Source organism: Delphinapterus leucas, chromosome 2 (genome assembly GCF_059928025.1).
Source record: "Delphinapterus leucas isolate spDelLeu-1000000601 "Yukka" chromosome 2, BTC_Dleu_Yukka2, whole genome shotgun sequence".
Lineage (NCBI taxonomy): Eukaryota > Metazoa > Chordata > Mammalia > Artiodactyla > Monodontidae > Delphinapterus > Delphinapterus leucas.
Window position 1 is genome coordinate 129,233,558 of NC_143130.1, and position 23,768 is coordinate 129,257,325.

The following is a 23,768-nucleotide window of genomic DNA, read 5'->3' on the forward strand; positions in this document are numbered from 1 at the left end:
TTGGCATCTATTTTCATGCTTTAGTAGTTCTTGAGTCTCCGTTTTCTAAACAGTGTGATATTATAAAGACAAGTGCCAAAAGCATATTCTAGCCCCCTAGAAGCATTTGAGTGTTCCCACTCCTCAGCAATGTTTAGTTTCACTGCTCAGTATTGGTGACAAAGGTACCTTTCCTGTCCACTGGTGTCACAGCCCTTGAGATATAAATTTTCTCTAACCAGCAGTTTTCAAAACAAATTTTGTCTAATTATTATTATTATTATTTTTTGCGGTACGTGGGCCTCTCACTGTTGTGGCCTCTCCCGTTGCGGAGCACAGGCTCCGGACGCGCAGGCTCAGCGGCCATGGCTCACGGGCCCAGCCGCTCCGCGGCATGTGGGATCTTCCCGGACCGGGGCACGAAACCATATTCCCTGCATCGGCAGGCGGACTCTCAACCACTGTGCCACCAGGGAAGCCCAAGTCTAATTATTTTAATAAAAGAAATTCAAGGAGAATTGAGGGGGAGAAAACTCCAAATGAAGACTATATGGCTACATAGATTTACTGCTTTACAATAGTTTTTGAGTTATCTATTGCTTTTAACAAAATTTCAGCTTTGCTAAAAAACAAGCTGAAATATCAAGCCATATCATAATTATTGTACAGAAATTATGGACCAGGAATTATAAATAAATAAATATTTATATATTTCCAAAGAATTTATTTTCAAAAACACAATGAATGTTGGTTTTAAGTTTTCATATTTCATACAATTTATACAGTTTCATACAATTATAGGGGAATATTTCATATGGTTGCAAAGTAAAACATTTAAGTCTATCAAATAGAGCAGCTTCCCCCCCTCCCAGCTGCACCACTTAGCAGGTGGGATCTTAGTTCCCCGATCAGGGATTGAACCCGTGTGCCCTGCAGTGGAAGTGCAGAGTCTTAACCACTGGACCACCAGGGAAGTCCCAAACAGAGCAGCTTTTAATGGTACCTGGTTAATTAGAAAAAAACATAATTCATATATTAATGTTTTATGACAGATTTGTCCAAAACTTGCAGAGATGTTTGTTCATTTTAAGGAGGGCTTGATAACAAAGTTTTCTTCAAATTGCCAATAGATGCAACACTAACCGTTAATTTTGTTCTCCTGCTTGGTGTTAACATTATGGAGCTTTCCACAGTCCAAAATAGCTCTTCAAATTGACATGTGGATGTCAAATTAGCACTGAATTTTTTTTTCCTTTATTACTCTTATGTGTAAATGTGTTTGAGAAGGTTTATGCATTCATCATCAATTCACAACATCAGAAACACAAAAGTCTTTACACTTACAATATGCTATGAAAAATAGCTGCTCAGTTTGAATGATTGCTAATTTCTTCTCACTCATCTCTTCCTAAGCCAAACCTTGAGAAAGCTAACAGTACCACAGACCCTATTCAAAATAAAGAATGTAAGTGCCTTATGCAACACTGCCTTAGTCAATCTCCCTGACAGATGTTCATGTACAGCAACAGATCCCAAAACAAATACAGTAGATCACATTCAGTCAGATACAAGGCAAGATCATCTAGGTCTCACTTTAAGGAGATGTAGCATTTTTCCATAACAAGGAATATGGGCAGTACATTATCAAAACTTACACCTTCAGTAGGTTACTAAATATTTCTGAGCCTTAGCTTCTTCATCCATGTAACAAAATTATAAAACATAATCGACAGAGTTGTATGGGTTTACAATGAATGAAATAAGATAAGTGAAAGACTGTAGTATGGAGAAGGCTCACAGTAAATGAGAACTTTTATTATCCCTTCATGGCTGTTCATATTCACATGTTTCTAGCACTTTGGCTCCATTATTATGTCTTCTAAATGCCCTCTTCACAGAATAGAAGAATGGAAAAGAATATCAGATAATTATTTGAGCCCAATATTGCTTACTGTCACTTTTTAAATTTATTTGGTAGCTTATTTCTAAATTTGGAAGCTGTACCATAAATAGAAAATGTAACCCTTCACTTTCTGTTTCATAAATCTGGATTGATTGATAATTAACTTTTCTTCCTAGCATTTCCAAGATTTCCTCTTTCACTCAGTTTTGGCAATACCTCAAAAATGTCCATTATAAAAGTCTAATTTGCACTATATTTTGAAAACTGAATTAGATTTTAAATGGTCACTTATTTTCATATATCACGCAAGGACTTTCTTATCCATGGAGCATTGTTACAACAAGAAAGTAAAATTATTGGTGAGTTAGGAATGTCTGTTTGAATCAGGCTGTCTTCTATCACCTTGTAGGAATAATTTAATTCTATAGAGCCCTGGGGGCTCTCTGGGCTGTCTCCCTGCTCCAGGCCACTCATTCTCTACCCTGGTTACATCTTTGTGCATTCTAAGTATAAATGGATATTTTAGAGAATCCAGTCACCTTATGAGCTGTCTCGTCAGTCAGGTGTATGGGCTGACATGTGAGATTTCAAACCAAGACAGAGTGTACTTAGGCCAGAGAAGGAATAGAACCCTTTAAACTTCAAAACTTCAGTAAGTAAATCTCTCTACAAAGCCAACTTTTGCAAAGCAAGAGAAATAAGCTGACTAGTTCCCCCTCCCAATGAAGCAACTGGCCTGTGCATTTTGTTCATAGATCAAATTCAAGGAAATCATTATGCTCTTAATATTTTGCCTCCTATAGTTCTACTATTTTACATGTGTGCTTTGTGACTGATTTAAAGACTTTCTAACAATGCATCATGAAAAAATATGCCACTCCTTTTATAAGGTTAAAGCAATTAACATAAAAGTTTTAAGGTATATATATTAGTGAATTAAAACTATATGAAAAAGAATGAGAAAAATGAACACAGAAAAGGAATGAGATGAGGGAGAAGCACATAACTAAAAGTAGGTCATGGTCAAGGTGCCAGTTTTCATTTTCAGTATGGTTAGTGAGTGATTATTAGAGATTTATAAGCAAATAAGAAAGTTAGTAAACAATAAATAAATAAATGCATGGAACAGTACTGAAAGTACATAATTAATAAAGGATGATTATGAACCCACTTCTGCACAACACTGACTAGGAAAACTAAAGAAAAAAATTGCCATGAGAAACACACATCACAATCAGCCGAAATGGACAACTGACTGTAGTATCTCCTCTTAGCTAATAAGAGGTGTCCCTCATTTAAGGAATAGGACAAAGTTATGATCTGGTAAGTGACCACACAATCTAATTAGGAAATGTGGCTCTTGGTAATTACTCTGATGTAGCTTTAGCTAAAATTATATCTAGAGATACAGACTATTGAAGTTCCTTGTTATGCTATAATGATTTTGAGGACTGATGGGATTTAAAACTACAAATGGTTAAAGAGAAACTAGCATTTCTGTGACAGCTAAAAAAATTTAGGACTATAACCTTAACAAGAACTAGCATTTAGAAAACTAAATCACATTTTTAAATGTTTTTCTTTCCAAATTTATAAATGGAGTTCATTAAATAATGTTTTAATATTGAATTCATGATAATTTTTTCTTGGTGTATCTTTAAGGATTCATCTATTTACTAAATTGAACAAGCCTTTCAGTTTATGCTTCATCCTTGAACATCTTACCCAAAGAACTGACAGGTAATTAACTGTTGACAAGAACAGACAAGACATTTCCTAAATGCTACTTTTTTGGTTAACATTTTAACTCTCTGCTCTCATCTATTTGGTGAAGGTAACAGTGGTCTATGAAATGCCTAAACCATCAGAACAAGAGAGGTAAACAACACTGATAATCCAAACAGAATTTTACATATATAAAATTGCATAAGATAATTGCTAAATTTTCAAGTTTTTTAATGCCATTTATACAATAAAAATTCTGTAAGCGTTCAGAACAGCTACCATCTCCTCCTTACAAAGGGAAAACTGAGGCAGCAAATGGAATACTGCCAAAGTCATATGAATGCTCAATGAAAGAGCTGGGTAGCACTTGGTACTCTCTACATCTTATCAAGTTTCAATATGTCTCCAGCTCTCTTTTTCTCCATGGGATAGGTTTTTCTTTCTTACATAGCTCAAGCTAATCCTCAGCATTCCTTTACAACTCAGTGGGTTACTTTCTGAAAACTATGCAACTTTCAAGATCAGAAATTACTCAGCAGTTTTCACACTCTTACACTCTTTTGTGGCAGGCTGTTTTCTAAAGGGATTCTAACAAAGAATGACTATGTGCACCTACTTTTAATTTGGAAAATGAAAATGTGACAGTGATGGCTGCTTTAATGAGAGATAATATTGTCAACACCAGGATAAAATCTATTCCCCAAACAAAGGCCTACAACGAGACTAGTGAGCCTTTTTGCTCATAAACTGTGTAGAAATTGCCACTCTTGGGGTTAGCTCATATGAAATGCTTTTGAATTTTAGTTTTCTGTTGGTTGTTGTTATTTAAACAAAATCACTTTCCTACTTGGAGAAAAGCTGAACCCTACTGACTACCCTAACGATAGTGAGCATATATAGAGGAATAATCTTCAGTAATTTGAAAACATTTCATTTAAAGCAAATACTATTAGAAGCTAAAGAAATGAAAAAGTTGTGAAAAATAATTTTATTCTGAATACATTTCAAGAAAATAAGCTGTTCTCCGATAACTGGTGATGGACAGCATCATATAATACATCTTTTTTTAATTTTTTAAAATTATTTTTAGTTTTTAAATTTTTTTAATATTTTTTTTTTTGCGGTACACGGGCCTCTCACTGTTGTGGCCTCTCCCTTTGCGGAGCACAGGCTCCGGACGCGCAGGCCCAGCGGCCATGGCTCACGGGCCCAGCCGCTCCGCACCATGTGGGATCTTCCTGGACCGGAGCACGAACCCGTGTCCCCCGCATCGACAGGCGGACTCTCAACCACTGCGCCACCAGGGAAGCCCCATATAATACATCTTTGAGGACTAAATGAAGACTCATTTTGAAACCAAATCAGATAGTGTAGTTTGTCTCCTCTACGCAGATCACATTAACTTAACAATTGCCGAATCTCACTTTCACAATGTTATACATATTTGTGGGAATGAAAAAGAGATGCTAAAAAAGCTATATTAGAAGCAACACTGAAAGTATTAAATTGTAGAATTCCAAGCAAAGGGAAATATGGAATAAGAATTTACAAAGGAGAAAACCTTGAAAATCTAAAAACATGAATGAAGTGATAAGGAAGAATATTAGATTAGATGTAATAGGCAAAATGATCACTTTGTTATGGTGGGCTCAGGAGAATCCCCTCCAAGGGTCCTATGATCAGGCCCTGTTCTGACAGAATGGTTCCCCTTCTTATAGGAATTAGATGGCTAGGACCAGTGCAGGTATCACTTCTAGAGACAAGCTGTATATATGCACTGTGTGAGAAAAATGTTTCACAGGATCTGTGACAAGAATCCTGTTAAAAGTCCTTTCGTTTCAGAAACTATTCATTACCTGTGTTTTATTTGTCTGTTGAAGAAGTAGGAGAACTGGCCCTTGGTATTCTGACAATAGGTAGATTTATAGATACATGGGTAGCTAAACAAATGTAATCACTTTCTAAAGATAAGTTGATCTTTAGAAAATAATTATAGCGGGATGTTGAGTGGAATTCTTTCTGTTATCTGAGAATTATAGCTAAGGTCCATTGCTGAAAATGAAATTCATTAACTAGCCTGCATTCTAAAGAGATGTGCAAGAACTCAAAGAGTCAGGACCAAATGCCACACAGAGTTTACTGAGTAAGGCACAGCCGGCCCTACTACCACCAAACACCAACCCATCAACTGCTCCCCAGAGTTTCTTTGAAGGTCTTGTGAGGAATGCCGAATTCACAGTGAGAAAGATGCCCTTTCCCCTCTGGCAAGAAAGGTAGGGAGGAACTCTCCCCTACATGAAGCTAAGTGCAAAAGGGCACCAATGTATCAATCACAAAGAATAAGGATGCTTACAGGATGGAGAGACTAGCACTTCATCTCCCAGAATCTCTGCATAAGCAAGAGACTTGCTGATTAGCCTAAATAAGCAGACCTAATGATGACTAATAGGGTGACCAAAATGGGGGTCTAAAAAGCTGTAGTTGTTTGTTTTTGTTTTAAGTTGATCTGGTAACCTGGATGTATAGCCATGGTTAACAGTGATTCTTGGGAGAACCCCAGGAATACTACCAGGATGATAAATATCTGTTGGACAATTATTATTTTATGTGTATACCTTAGTTGCTATGTAACAAGTCTGATTTAAAGAGAACGATATTAAAGCTATTATTAATTTTCAAAGTATACAGTAGTCTCTCTTAAAAAAATTCTCTAACAAAAGTTACCACATCTGACCAGAGAATCATGGTAGTATTTTCAAACATTCCTGGTAATATCCACTTTTCAATAAACAAATAAATTGTTCTTCTATTTATGGCAATGACATCGTTTAGAAGCTGAGTTTGACCAGCAAGTATGTATGTTTGTCTACAGAGTCTCCAGCAATCTGTGATCATTCAGGAACATTTGTTCTCTTTGAACCAGGAACCACAAATATAAATTCCTCTTTCCTTCCAATGCTTCCTCATGCCAAGAACCCCCAAGTGAGTCCAAGTAATTGCACGCTTATTTCTTTCATTTAATCTTTAATTTCCCAGTATTAATATATTAATAATGTTGATTTTATTGTAATGAACCCAAGATGCCAATCAAATTTGCTATGGTTTCTGGTCTCAAAGCCAGAACAGAGACGACCAGAAGGAGATCATATCTTCATTCACTCATCTATTTAAAAGATTGTATAAAATCTCTATCTATGCAATATTGTTATTTGTAAGAAATATATATTTGGTCTTTGTCCACGGTTCCTGGCTCACAATTTCTAGAACCCTTGGAATTTCCTGAGCAATAAGAACAATGAGAACTTTTTTTCTTAGAATATTTGGTCTCTGGTCCTTAGTTCTTGAAATAGCTTCAGAGTCATAAAGATGAAGTGGGTGTCTTGTTATTCATAACAAGACCTTTTCCATCATAACGAGGTTTATATTAATGAGGTAACTTTAGGAAAGCATCTAAGGATGGGTGTTGGTTGCCAGGGGAACAAAACATGAACAGAAGGGTGAGACTGAGGGTGCCTGATTTCCAGGTAGGAGAGAGGGGCTGGAGATTGAATCAATCACCAATGCGCAATGATTTAATCAATTATGCCTATGTAATAAAACCTCCATAAAACCCCAAAGGGACATGGTTTGGAGATGGGTTGGTGAACACATGGAGATTCAGAGAGAATGGCACACCCAGAGGGAGCATGGAAACTCTGCATCCCACCCCCACTACGTTCTTTTCCCTTATGCATGTCTTCCATCTTGCTGTTCCTGAGTTACACCCTTTTATGATAAACCAGTAATCCAATAAGAAAACGTTCCTTTGAGTTCTGTGAGCCACTCTATCAAATTAATTGAACTCAAGGAGGTCATGGGAATCTCTGATTTATAGCCAGTAGGTCAGAAGTACAGGTAACAACCTGAACTTTCAAATGGCATCTGACGTGGGTGGCAGTCTTATAGGACTGACACATTAACTTCTGAGTTCAAGCTTGGTTCTTCAGACAATATAAACATTAATCAGACAGAGATATGCTCTCAATGAGCTTACAATATGAGTAGTCATGATAGATATGTCCAAAATTATGATTCAGGACAGAAATGGTAAAAGAGATTCAGAGAAAATTTTTGGTACTTCAATGGAAGGAAAGATCATTTATGGCTGGCTGGGTTCAGTCATTCAATAAAGGTTAGCTTCTAAGTGATTTGTCATCCCTATAGTTAAGTTAAAATATGGTCAATTTCAGACCATGTTGTCTGAGCTTATTTTTAATAAGAATTGAGTATAACTTTTTCTATAAGTAAATTTATTGAAAACATACAGGAAACTTTAAAAAAAAGTTCTGAACCACATCCAAGACCCTACTGAATTATATTAGCAATAATAAAATTATTATCTTCATGATACTAGACTTAAGCAATGCAAACAGTCTTTTAGTTCATGATTCACGGTGAGTCAGCTATATCTTACAAGAATCAAACCCAAAACTTGAATACTTAACTTTACAAGAATCTAGAGAAACTGTGTTTCACTTTCTCATGTTCTCCAAAACTGCAGACATTTACCTTTTAATTGTTTTTTATATTCTTCATGCAAATTTTGAAACTACTGTATCACTTTTAATATTTTATCACCAGAATCAAGGTAATATAGTGATAGTTCTCATAAATGTGACTTAGTTACATTTGTTAATTCTACATTTTAAACTATCTATGAAATATTTAATATAAATACCTCCATGTTTTCAGGTAATGGGAAACCAAATATAGAAGACTTATGACATTCAATTATTTCTCCATCTCAGAAAGATTTTAACAGATATCTAAAATATTTTTACATTAAAATGTGTCTGGAACTCTGATATATTAAAATCATCTAAAATAGATTTTAAATATCGGCTTATTTAATTATATATCTCAAAAAGTAACTCTCTAATATTTTTAACATGCCACCTTGGAATGTTTTCCTATCCCATAGATTATTAATAATAACACTTAAATTATTGATTCTTGTTATTACCAATGCATATGATATATCCAATGGATCTCATGATTTAAAAATTTTAAATATAATCTGCAAGGCTCTGGAAAGAAGGCAGCAAGTAGCCATTCAAGAGAAAGGTACAGATACAGATCACTGTGTACCATACGTAATTGAGTTTTATATAAATCTGTGAAATGGGTGTTACATAGTTTTCCTGAAACTCATTCCATAATGACCATAGTCTGGTGACTATCTTACTGTTTTGAAACTGTAGCTGATGGCCAAAGCTACATTCCCTCAGAGGATCCAGAACAAAACCTTTAGAAAAACATTTGGCAATATTGCTATGTTAAACTAGATACCATGTTGTTTTGCCTTTATCTATAAATCCTCCACAGATAATTGCCTGGCAAATCAAATCAACCAAGTCTGGAGTCAGACAATCCTATTTTCAAATTATGTATCCCCTATTTACCATCTTCATGGTTTTGAGAAACTTTACTTCTCATAGCCTCATTTTTTAAATCTCCAAAATGGAAAAGAACTACTATTTCTACTATCATGGAATGGCATTTGTGATGATTAAATGATTAATGTAGTTTTTTTTTTTTTTTTTTTGCGGTACGCAGGCCTCTCACTGTTGTGCCCTCTCCCCTTGCGGAGCACAGGCTCCGGACGCGCAGTCTCAGCGGCCATGGCTCACAGGCCTAGCCGCTCCGTGGCATGTGGGATCTTCCCGAACCGGGGCACGAACCCGTGTCCCCTGCATCGGCAAGCAGACTCTCAACCACTGCGCCACCAGGGAAGCCCCAACGTAGATTTTTAATAGTCTTACAGTACATGTAAGGAGGATGGTGATCATTCAATAGAAAGACACAAAATATCATTGTTTCAGATCCCCATTTCTGGATGCTTTACAAAGAGGGTAGATAAATTTTCATTCTCAGTGGCAGTGTATGTAAATGTCCATTTTGTTGTTCTTGCATAATCATTGGGTTACTTCATTTACTAAGCATTTGTTAATTTGGTGATTGAAAACTTACTTTACTGTAATTTTAACTTTATTCTCTTTGAAAATCAGTGATTACATATTTTTTCAAAGTTTATTTGATATTTGCATTTTTTGTAAATCGTCTCTTCACATACTTGGTACATTTACTAATTAGGATTCTTTTTGTATTTATTTACTAAATGTGTTCATAATTTGTTTGCCATTATTTTATAACTTGACCAAAAATTTTTTAACCAAATGAATAAGTGAATGAATTCTTGAGAGGAATTTTTAGTACCACAAATAGAACAAATATATCCTTAGAACTTATTTATTTTTTACATAATTTTAACTTTAATTTTAGAAAAATGGAGATAGAAAATTTATATAAGTAATTTTAAAAGGAAGAGTGATTTGCATTTTAGTTAGAAATTAAATACACTGGCATATCGTCTTTAATTAATTATATAATCTCTGTAACATGGAAGACTTAAAATTTGCATCATTTTTTTCAAAGGTCACTTTTGTCTCATAAATTTAGCAGCCCTAAAAATTGTTCATTAAAAACAAGATTTGACTAATCTTGAGATTCTCAATATCAAGTCTTTCAATACAGAGATTCAGTTAAACAAGTCACTCACTATCATTCATTGACTTGGCGAGGGATTTTGGATAATTCATTGCATTTACCTGTGCTTCAATTTAATAACGGGTTTAAAATGACTTTATATTCTATGAATAGGGTATGCTCCAATTAAAACAACAGGATATTAAAATTCTAATTTCAAAATAAAGATATTAGTGTAAAATTACTAGTGTTGTTAGAATATTTTTCCTTTTATAATTACTTAATCAGAACATTCTCTTCAAATTGTGATTATCTAAGAAGTATCTGTTACCATTAATTTCTGATGTATGCAAATTTGGGAGCTCTATAAAAAGTTACAAGGTCAGAGTGTATTGAAACAAGATAAATCACAACTGCTGACAAATATGTCTGGAGTTGGTGGAAATTAATAGAAAAATACAATGTAATTCACAGTAATTCATTTTGTATATTACTGTTCTGGTAAATATTACTTTAATTAAGAATCAGTTATAATGTTCTCTTTTGGGTGCTCTTTCCAAAATTTAAGTAATTATTCAACAAGCTTCACTTGGGAGACACAAAACAGCAGAAGGAGCACAGAGGAAAACAGGACCACTGACCAGGAAACCTGATAAAGTAGTTGACCCTTGAACAATGCAGGTTTGAACTGCTCAGGTCGATTTATACGCGGGTATTTTTCAATAGCAAATACTACAGTGCTACAGGGTCCATGGTTGGTTGAATGCAAGGATGCAAAGGAACCACGGATATGGAGGGCTGACTATAAATTATATTCAGATTAATTCCCTGAGTTGTTTAAGGGTCAACTATAACTGTAAATTTCTGACTTTTCTATCAATATCCAGATACCAGCATCTCCTATATGTACCTCACTTTGCTACATGTAATTCTCTTCATTTCCATGCAGTATTCTGAAGCGGTTACCCCCTCTTATCAACGCTAATTATATGTGCTGCTAACTTAACTGAGATAATATTCCTACAATAAAATGCTGAGCAAAGGACAAATTCTTTTTACCATGAAGCTGTTACTGGAACAGTATAGACATAGAAAACCTTGATTTCCAAAGTTACACTGGTGCTATTATGAAGGAATGCTCATCCTTATACTCTAGTGTTAGTAAACATGTGTGCTCACAATGCCTTTCCCACCATGGTAGGTACAAGAGAAACGGGACTTCATAAAAGGAACATAACAAAACTTCTCTTCAGGAATTCACTCACAAAAGATCTATTTAAGATACACCCTTAAGTCAGGATAAAACAATGGCATTATTTAAATTATTATTAAATACACTGGAATTAGTATTTCCACAGTAGCAAAGCATATGAAGTAAAGACACCCAATGCTTGGCAATATAAAAATATCAAGAAACAAACATGTCAAGACTTGAATTGAAAGATGGGAAAATGTAGTCATAACAGGAAGGATTTCAGCAGTTTCTGGCATACAAACATCCTGTGTATCAGTACTTATTTTGGTCTGAAAACTTAAAAAGAAGAAGAAAGTTTTCTTAATCATTGTCAGGGCATAAGCATTCTTAGTTTATGAAACCACAGTTTATGAATCATGTAGCAGGGAAGTAGTCGTCCATGATTTTAATACTCAACAATTTGGCACTATTCCTCTTCTGTAGGACTTCTTTTCATTGTATCATGTGCTAATTGTTTATATTTCTCCAGCACAGCTAATAACTAGTCCATTTGTAAAACCAAAGGTGTGTGTCCATTATTTAGGCATATTTCTTCCTTATCTTTCCAGCTGGAGCTGATCCATAATATAATGGAACAAAGTTGCATAAAATGAACCTGGCTCTCTTCCCACTGATTGGTCTTTGCTAGATTGAGATATCTTAGGTCCATTGCAAATGCGAGAGTGCTGGAGGTATCAAGGGGAGCTTTGCCTGTTATATGCAGGTCTTGCGTATCTATTTCTTACTGTTGGAAAAATCACTGAAAAATTATTTTCATTACATTGGCAAATATAGTCTTCCCTTCTCCTACTTACACAGAATTATAACTATTACATCAGATTAATGCCCTTCTACCTATAGCCACAATATACATAAACTCTATTCTTCTAGAACAAGAGAGTGTTTTACAAATTGCAAGCAGGTAATTAATCTATTTTAATGCAAACTGCTAGAATCTTAACAGTGCAGTTCTTCTACAGCTCACTACCACCATCAGCATACACATCTATACCTTCCAGCAGCAGAGATGACTGTAAACTGGCTATTCCAAAAATAATGAGAGAAATAAAAGGTACAACAGGAGCAGAACCTACACTTATCTTTTGATGAGTTTTTCTACTTACTAAATCAGGACAAGCCAGGCTCTGCCTTCGGAGAAAAGACAGTTCATAGGCACTGCAAATTCCATGCTTGAGGATTTACAAATAGATTTTCTTTTCCAATCAGATCTAATTTAGTCTAGTAAAACTGTGCATTCTCTAGTTTTGTGTCCTAGAATTTATCTTCGTCCAGATAACCCCTGGGAAATATGTGCCTATATTTAACTTGAAGATGAAAGAAAATATGAATTTTAGTGGTAGACATTGTTGGAAACTATATCAATACTAAAAGTGTTTAAGGTTTTTTTTTTTTCTTATCTGCCAGTCTACTTCTACCGAAAAATCATCTGCAGATCTTCAGAAAATACACACGAAAACATATGCAATCCCCACACATGAGTCTGAGACTCATACCATTTTGAATTTAGGGCAAAACTATGTTGCACAAATTCCTCATATATTCTTAGTGACTGAACTCCTTGGTTTTTCTAAAAGTTTTCACAAAAGTTAAATTAATCCTGTGACTGAAGGAACATTTAAAGGCCTAAATCAGGAGATCGGGGAAGATGGCAGAAGAGTAAGACACGGAGATCACCTTCCTCCCCACAGATACACCAGAAATACATCTACACGTGGAACAACTCCTAAAGAACACCTACTGAATGCAGGCAGAAGACCTCAGACCTCCCAAAAGGCAAGAAAGTCCCCACGTACCTGGGTAGGGCAAAAGAAAAAAAGAATAAACAGAGACAAAAGGATAGGGACGGGACCTGCACCAGTGGGAGGGAGCTGTGAAGGAGGAAAGGTATCCACACACTAGGAAGCCCCTCCACTGGCGGAGACTGTGGGTGGCAGAGGGGGAAAGCTTCGGAGCCGCGGAGGAGAGCATAGCAACAGGGGTGCGGAGGATAAAGCGCAGATATTCCCGCACAGAGGATCGGTGCTGACCTGCACTCACCAGCCGAAGAGGCTTGTCTGCTCACCCACTGGGGCAGGCGGGGCTGGGAGCTGAGGCTCGGGCTTCGGTCGGAGCGCAGGGAGAGGACTGGGGTTGGCGGCGTGAACACAGCCTGCAGGGGGTTAATGCACCACATCTAGCCGGGAGAGAGTCCAGGGAAAAGTGTGGACCTGCTGAAGAGGCGAGAGACTTTTTCTTCCCTCTTTGTTTCCTGGTGCGCGAGGAGAGGGGATTAAGAGCGCTGCTTAAAGGAGCTCCAGAGACGGGCGCAAGCCGCGGCTAACAGCGCGGACCCCAGAGACGGGCATGAGACGCTAAGGCTGCTGCTGCCGCCACCAAGAAGCCTGTGCGCGAGCACAGGTCACTATCCACACCCCACTTCTGGGGAGCCTGTGCAGCCTGCCACTGCCAAGGACCCAGGATCCAGGGACAACTTCCCCAGGAGAACGCACGGCGCGCATCAGGCTGGTGCAACGTCACACTGGCCTCTGCAACCGCAGGCTCACCCCGCACTCTGTACCCCTCCCTCCCCTTGGCCTGAGTGAGCCAGAGTCCCCGAAGCAGCTGCTCCTTTAAGGAGACCCCAAACACAGTAAGATAAGCAAAATGAGAAGACAGAAAAACACACAGCAGATGAAGGAGCAAGATAAAAACACACCAGACCTAACAAATGAAGAGGAAATAGGCAGTCTACCTGAAAAAGAATTCAGAATAATGATAGTAAAGATGATCCAAAATCTTGGAAATAGAATAGACAAAATGCAAGAAACATTTAACAAGGACCTAGAAGAAATAAAGATGAAACAAGCAACGATGAACAACACAATAAATGAAATTAAAAATACTCTAGATGGGATCAATAGCAGAATAACTGAGGCAGAAGAACGGATAAGTGACCTGGAAGATAAAATAGTGGAAATAACTACTGCAGAGCAAAATAAAGAAAAAAGAATGAAAAGAACTGAGAACAGTCTCAGAGACCTCTGGGACAACATTAAACGCACCAACATTCGAATTATAGGGGTTCCAGAAGAAGAGGGAAAGAAAGGGACTGAGAAAATATTTGAAGAGATTATACTTGAAAACTTCCCTAATGTGGGAAAGGAAATAGTTAATCAAGTCCAGGAAGCACAGAGAGTCCCATACAGGATAAATCCAAGGAGAAATACGCCAAGACACATATTAATCAAACTGTCAAAAATTAAATACAAAGAAAACATATTAAAAGCAGCAAGGGAAAAATAACAAATAACACACAAGGGAATCCCCATAAGGTTAACAGCTGATCTTTCAGCAGAAACTCTGCAAGCCAGAAGGGAGTGGCAGGCCATATTTAAAGTGATGAAGGAGAAAAACCTGCAACCAAGATTACTCTACCCAGCAAGGATCTCATTCTGATTTGATGGAGAAATTAAAAACTTTACAGACAAGCAAAAGCTGAGAGAGTTCAGCACCACAAAACCAACTTTACAACAATTGCTAAAGGAACTTCTCTAGGCAAGAAGCACAAGAGAAGGAAAAGACCTACAATAACGAACCTAAAACAATTAAGAAAATGGGATTAGGAACATACATATTGATAATTACCTTAAATGTAAATGGATTAAATGCTCCCACCAAAAGACACAGATTGGCTGAAAGGATACAAAAACAAGACCCATATATATGCTGTTTACAAGAGACCCACTCCAGACCTAGAGACACATACAGACTGAAAGTAAGGGGACGGAAAAAGATATTCCATGCAAATGGAAACCAAAAGAAAGCTGGAGTAGCAATTCTCATATCAGACAAAATAGACTGTAATATAAGGACTATTAGAAGAGACAAAAGAAGGACACTACATAATGATCAAGGGATCGATCCAAGAAGAAGATAAAACAATTGTAAATATTTATGCACCAAACATAGGAGCATCTCAATACATAAGGCAAATACTAACAGCCATAAAAGGGGAAATCAACAGTAACACATTCATAGTAGGGGACTTTAACACCCCACTTTCACCAATGGACACATCATCCAAAATGAAAATAAGTAAGGAAACACAAGCTTTAAATGATACATTAAACAAGATGGACTTAATTGATATTTATAGGACATTCCATCCAAAAATAACAGAATACACATTTTTCTCAAGTGCTCATGAAACATTCTCCAGGATAGATCATATCTTGGGTCACAAATCAAGCCTTGGTAAATTTAAGAAAATTAAAATTGTATCAAGTATCTTTTCTGACCACAATGTTATGAGACTAGATATCAATTACAGGAAAAGATCTGTAAAAAATACAAACACATGGAGGCTAAACAATACACTACTTAATAACGAAGTGATCACTGAAGAAATCAAAGAGGAAATAAAAAAATACCTAGAAACAAATGACAATGAAGACACGACGACTCAAAACCTATGGGATGCAGCAAAAGCAGTTCTAAGAGGGAAGTTTATAGCAATAAAATCCTACCATAAGAAACAGGATACATCTCGAATAAACAACCTAACCTTGCACCTAAAGCAATTAGAGAAAGAAGAACAAAAAAACCCTAAAGTTAGCAGAAGGAAAGAAATCATAAAAATCAGATCAGAAATAAATGAAAAAGAAATGAAGGAAACAATAGCAAAGATCAATAAAACTAAAAGCTGGATCTTTGAGAAGATAAACAAAATTGATAAACCATTAGCCAGACTCATCAAGAAGAAAAGGGAGAAGACTCAAATCAACAGAATTAGAAATGAAAAAGGAGAAGTAACAACTGACATTGCAGAAATACAAAAGATCATGAGAGATTACTACAAGCACCTCTATGCCAATACAATGGACAACCTGGAAGAAATGGACAAATTCTTAGAAAAGCACAACCTGCCAAGACTGAATCAGGAAGAAATAGAAAATATGAACAGACCAATCACAAGCACTGAAATTGAAACTGTGATTAAAAGTCTTCCACCAAACAAAAGCCCAGAACCAGATGGCTTCACAGGCGAATTCTATCAAACTTTTAGAGAAGAGCTAACACCTATCCTTCTCAAACTCTTCCAAAATATAGCAGAGGGAGGAACATTCCCAAACTCATTCTACGAGGCCACCATCACCTTGATACCAAAACCAGACAAGTATCTCACAAAGAAAGAAAACTACAGGCCAATATCACTGATGAACATAGATGCAAAAATCCTCAACAAAATACTATCAAACAGAATCAAACGGCACATTAAAAGGATCATACACCATGATCAAGTGGGGTTTATTCCAAGAATGCAAGGATTCTTCAATAAACGCTAATCAATCAACGTGATACACCATATTAACAAATTGAAGGAGAAAAACCATATGATCATCTCAATAGATGCAGAGGAAGCTTTCAACAAAATTCAACACCCATTTATGATAAAAACCCTTCAGAAAGTAGGCATAGAAGGAAATTTCCTCAACATAATAAAGGCCATATATGACAAACCCACAGCCAACATCGTCCTCAATGGTGAAAAACTGAAACCATTTCCACTAAGATCAGGAGCAAGACAAGGTTGCCCACTCTCACCACTCTTATTCAACATAGTTATGGAAATTTTAGCCACAGCAATCAGAGAAGAAAAGGAAATAAAAGAAATCCAAGTCGGAAAAGAAGAAGTAAAGCTTTCACTGTTTGTAGATGACATGATACTATACATAGGGAATCGTAAAGATGCTAACAGAAAACTACTAGAGCTAATCAATGAATTTGGTAAAGTAGCAGGATACAAAATTAATGCACAGAAATCGCTGGCATTCCTATACACTAATGATGAAAAATCTGAAAGTGAAATCAAGAAAACACTCCCATTTACCATTGCAACAAAAAGAATAGAATATCTAGGAATAAACCTACCTAGGGAGACAAAAGACCTGTATGCAGAAAATTATAAGACACTGATGAAAGAAATTAAAGATGATACAAATAGATGGTGGGATATACCATGTTCTTGGATTGGAAGAATCAGCATTGTGAAAATCACTCTACTACCCAAAGCAATCTACAGATTTAGTGCAATCCCTATCAAACTACCAATGGCATTTTTCACAGAACTAGATAAAAAATTTTCACAATTTGTATGGAAACACAAAAGACCCCAAATAGCCAAAGCAATCCTGAGAACGAAAAACGGAGCTGGAGGAATCAGGCTCCCTGACTTCAGACTATACTACAAAGCTACAGTAATCAAGAGAGTATGGTACTGGCACAAAAACAGAAAGATAATTCAATGGAACAGGATAGAAAGCCCTGAGATAAACCCACACACATATGGTCATATCATCTTTGATAAAGGAGGCAGGAATGTACAGTGGAGAAAGGAAAGCCTTTTCCATAAGTGGTGCTGGGAAAACTGGACAGGTACATGTAAAAGTATGAGATTGGATCACTTCCTAACACCATACACAAAAATAAGCTCAAAATGGATTAAAGACCTAAATGTAAGGCCAGAAACTATCAAACTCTTAGAGGAAAACATAGGCAGAACACTCTATGACATAAATCACAGCAAGATCCTTTTTGACCCACCTCCTAGAGAAATGGAAATAAAAACAAAAATAAACAAATGGGACCTAATGAAACTTCAAAGCTTTTGCACAGCAAAGGAAACCATAAACGAGACCAAAAGACAACCCTCAGAATGGGAGAAAATATTTGCAAATGAAGCAACTGTCAAAGGATTAATCCTCAAAATATACAAGCAGCTCATGTAGCTCAATAACAAAAAAAAAACAACCCAATCCAAAAATGGGCAGAAGACCTAAATAGACATTTCTCCAAAGAAGATATACAGACTGCCAACGAACACCTGAAAGAATGCTCAACATCATTAATCATTAGAGAAATGCAAATCAAAACTACAATGAGATATCACCTCACACCAGTCAGAATGGCCATCATCAAAAAATCTAGAAACAATAAATGCTGGAGAGGGTGTGGAGAAAAGGGAACACTCTTGCACTGCTGGTGCGAATGTGAATTGGTACAGCCACTATGGAGAACAGTATGGAGGTTCCTTAAAAAACTACAAATAGAACTACCATATGACCCAGCAATCCCACTACTGGGCATATACCCTGAGAAAACCATAATTCAAAAAGAGTCATGTACCAAAATGTTCATTGCAGCTCTATTTACAATAGCCCGGAGATGGAAACAACCTAAGTGTCCATCAGCAGATGAATGGATAAAGAAGATATGGCACATATATATAAGGGAATATTACTCAGCCATAGAAAGAAATGAAATTGAGCTATTTGTAATGAGGTGGATGGACCTAGAGTCTGTCATACAGAGTGAAGTAAGCAGAAAGAGTAAGACAAATACCGTATGCTAACACATATATATGGAATTTAAGAAAAAAATAAAAATGTCATGAAGAACATAGAGGTAAGACAGGAATAAAGACACAGACCTACTAGAGAGTGGACTTGAGGATATGGGAAGCGGGAAGGGTAAGCTGTGACAAAGTGAGAGAGTGGTATGGACATATATACACTACCAAATGTAAAATGGATGGCTAGTGAGAAGCAGCCGCATAGCACAGGGTGATCGGCTCGGTGCTTTGTGACCACCTAGAGGGGTGGGATAGGGAGGGTGGGAGGGAGGGAGACGCAAGAGGGAAGAGATATCGGAACATATGTATATGTATAACTGATTCACTTTGTTATAAAGCAGAAACTAACACACCATTGTGAACCAATTATACTCCAATAAACATGTAAAAAAAAAAAAAAAGCCTAAATCAGTAACAGGAATTTCTTCCCAACTGAGATTATTTTGTATACATAATATATATGTAATATATATAAGTATATGTATCTATACATAGTATTACAATTGTAACTAGGTGTCTTTGCTACTCTATTGTTGAGATAAGAAAATTAAGACTAAAAGAGATCAGAACTGGTAGCTGAGAATATATACTGACTTAGACATTTGATCCAGAATATATGAAATAAGACTTCATTAAAAATCAAAATGCAACATCTGCTACCAAGTTTGCGTTATCCAAATACTAGTTCCCATTAAAGGAAGCAGACCTTCTTGGAGAAATAGCTGATTTCCAGATGAGGGGAGGATATATAAAAGATGAGCCAGGGACATGTGCTGAGAAGGATGAAAGTTGCCAGAGTCAAGCCAGAGGGATTCTACTGGTCAAAGATAGACTAATTTCATCATCAAAAGGGATCATAACTACAATTGATCAAAACACATCAAATATTTAAAAATCCATATATTCAAACGACACTAATAAACGTTACCAGAACCAACGAAGTGTACTCAAGTTTATTAGAACCAGCTTATTATAATGAAAGTTGGTAAATAAAAGGAAAATATCAAGAATTTATCATGTTTTCCTGCATAATAGAGAATTCTTTATTAAAGATTCCAGCTAAAAATATGAAAGGTGTACTTAGAATTAGAAAATTGCTATTTTGTAATCCTAATAAATAACAGATCTAGGTAATGACCATCAGTGAATTTTACTAAATTAAATATTGATGGGGAATTTATAATGTAGAAATAAAGATAACAACCCCTGAAACCACTGATGAATTTTAGCATCACTAAAAGTGGGCTTCATGATATAATATCAAAAAATCTGAACTTGAACATGATAGATCCTCTGGATATAACTACCAGTTTACATGTAATAGGTGATAGCAGAATAAGTTACAGACACCATGAGAAATGGGTCAATCAAATCCAAAATGGGTAACATTCTACTGGACAAATGAATCACTTTCTTGGTAAATCAATGACATTTACAAAAAAAGAGCACAGATAGGGCCCATTATAATATTAAAAATACATCACAAATAAATGTAATGTTTGGACATTGTTTGGCTCTTGATTTGAACAGATCAACTCTACAACGATATTTTAGAGTTAATGATGGGAAACCTGAATAGGAACTGGGTATTAGATACTATTAAGGATTTTGCTAGTATAAATTACCATTGCTAGTATAAATTACCATGGTTGAATTTTGTCCCCCAAAAATGACATGTTAGGGCCCTAATCCCCAATATAGCAGAATGTGAACTTAGTTGGAGAAAGTCTTTACAGAGGTAATCAAGTTAAAATTAGGTCACTAGTGTGGGCCCTAATCCAATATGACTCATTGTCATAAAGGGGAAAATTTGGACACTGAGACTCACACACATAGAATGTGATGTAAAGAGACACAGGGAGAGGATGACCATCTCCAAGCCAGAAGAGATTTCAGACTTCTAGTTTCCAGAACTGTGAGACAATACATTTCTGTTTTCTTAAGTCACCCAGTCTGTGGTTCTCTGTTACAGCAGCCCTAGCAAATTAATACACCATATACATTTTTGTATTAGTTGGAAATACATTGTGAAGTATTTGCACGTGAAATGGCATGATGTGTGAGATTTCCACTAAAATTATCTAGCAAAACTGTATGTTGAGGGAAGACATGAAATAAGATTAGAAAATTATTCATAATTATTAAAGATGAGTTATGGGTACATAGGGTTAATCATATTATATTGCTTTGGTGTGATTAAAAAGGTCCATAAGAAAGATTTTCTTAGAATAAAATAAAAGTATAAAATCAATGTTTGAGATTAAACATGAACATACAGGTGAAATTAAGGCTGGCTTCCAGAACTACATTTGGACTTGTGTATAGAACCAAAGTGCAAAACCAAGAAATCTAGCTGGAGAAATGCCATTCATTAGCTTGATGATGATGATTTATACCCAAATTCATGCCTTTTATAGTATTGATAAGCTCATTCTAACAACTCACTTTTTAAAAAGGTTTTTACAAATACTGTGCAAAAATTGTACTATTTTATAAATCCAGTATAAAATATTAAATATCAAAGACACTCTTCTAAATATATGCTATTATATTAAGAACATTCCTGGGTGCTTCAGGGGGAAAAAAACAAAAAACATAAGCCCCTTTTAAAGTATAGAGATTCAAATTCATCCTGCAAAGTGACACTTAGCCGCCTGACGTTCCTCCACATTTTAGCATGGGCTACAGTGAGAAGAGGTTGACTGTTTACTCCTTTTTAAATATATGAAATATAAAGCTGTTTTAAAATTTATTGATAATCAATATAGTAGACAGGTGGGTTCTATGTCTAAAATTAGTTTCAGGAAAAACTAATGGGTCAAAGAGAAAAATATGCTTTAGAAACTTTTTTTTTTTTTTTTGTGGTATGCGGGCCTCTCACTGTTGTGGCCTCTCCTGCTGCGGAGCACAGGCTCCAGACGCGCAGGCTCAGCGGCCATGGCTCACGGGCCCAGCCGCTCCGCGGCATGTGGGATCTTCCCGGACCGGGGCACGAACCCGTGTCCCCTGCATTGGCAGGCGGACTCTCAACCACTGCGCCACCAGGGAAGCCCTAGATACATTTTTTTAAAGCCACATTTATGCAGCTTAGTAAAAAGCAGCCCTAGTTAAGAAATATGATTAGCAAAATTAATTGTCACCACTCTCCCACTACACTATGCTCTACTATCTCAAACCTATCCTAGATTCTTATACCTTTATTTTGTTCCTCTCTGGCTGCTAATACCAATACACACTTTCCAGAAAATGGCTTAGTAGTGCTGACATTTAATGCCCTATTTACCTTCTTCTTTTTCACTACCTGTGACTCTCTTTTGGAATGTGGTTGGCCTGCATCCAGTTTTTGAATATTTAGTTCTAGGTTTTGTTTCCAAATAAGGGTTTTCATCCTTTAGAGAGCCTAGCACTAAAAAAAAATAGATGTTAAAATGTGTAACCCTAATATCTTCATAATAACTTAGTGTACAAGGCAACTTTATGATGCTCTTTCATACAGCTGAGTGACATAATATCTAATGATTACTCTATAATAAAATTAATATCAAATATATCTGAGGTTAAAAGTTAAGGAAGGCTAAGGACCAAATTACTCTTTAAAAAAATGTAAACAAACTCTTGTAAGACTGGTGTTTTAACTGGCTAATGATTCATTTTTTCACATTTTCATTTTGAAAATTCTTTTTTTAATAGTTAGTTCCTAAATTACTCTTTGGACATGGAAATTATTTTTGAGTACTGAATTATAGGCTAGGAAACTGCTACTGCTCACTGGTTCTGATAATATTCACAACAAAAATGGATATACATATAAATATCTCCAGTGCCCCTCTCCTCTCTCCTCCATAATATTGTATCATATCATATCACATTATATTTCATATTATGTTATAATATGATGAGGTGGAGAGTAAGGATAGCATCTGTTTTCTTCATGGTTTATCTACAGACCTAGAATAATGCCTGTTGCATCATTAAGCACTCAATAAGTGCTTGTTGAATGAATAAACTCATATGTAAGTGAATTATCTAGGTTATTATAATCCATATTAGTAAAAAAAGTGCTAGGAATTTTTGCCAGGAATTTTTGACATTATTTGCAAAGTGCAGACTAATCCTGCCCTTATCTTCAATTAAACTCCAAATTTCAAATTGCATTGCAGTCTCTTGTGATATTAATACAAAATTAATAAAGGAATATAATTTAACTTCAAATCCAGAGTCATTTATCCATTGAATAATTCTTAATCCCTGCCAAGACCTTCATTTATTCTATATATTTCCACTATGTGTCTTGTTTACTTATTTTTCATTCTTTTGAACCCAAGTTTAGAAAAACAATAACCACATTATTCATGCACTCATTGAATGAATATTGAGTAGAAATGATACACAAAACACTCTCTTCTCAGTGAAGTGAGAGAAAATTATTAATAGGTCAAAGGTACTATTATCTTTGAACAAGTAGCTTTCAGGAGGGACAGGCACGTGCATGAATAACTAATAAAATTCAGGTTTCAGTGATAAGAGAGTACAGACAGATGTACCACAATGTTCATTGCAGCACTATTTACAATAGCCAGAACATGGAAACAACCTAAATGTCCAATGACAGATGAATGGATAAAGAAGATGTGGCACATATATACAATGGAATATTACTCAGCCATAAAAAGAAACGAAATTGAGTTATTTGTAGTGAGGTGGATGGACCTAGAGTCTGTCATACACAGTGAAGTAAGTCAGAAAGAGAAAAACAAATACCATATGCTAACGCATATATATGGAATCTTAAAAAAAAAAATGGTACTGATGAACCTAGTGGCTGGGCAGGAATGAAGACGTAGACATAGAGAATGGACTTGAGGACACATAGCAGGGGGAAGGGGAAAGCTGGGGTGAAGTGAGAGTGGCATGGACATATATACACTACCAAATGTAAAATAGATAGCTAGTGGGAAGCAGCCGCATAGCGCAGGGAGATCAGCTTGGTG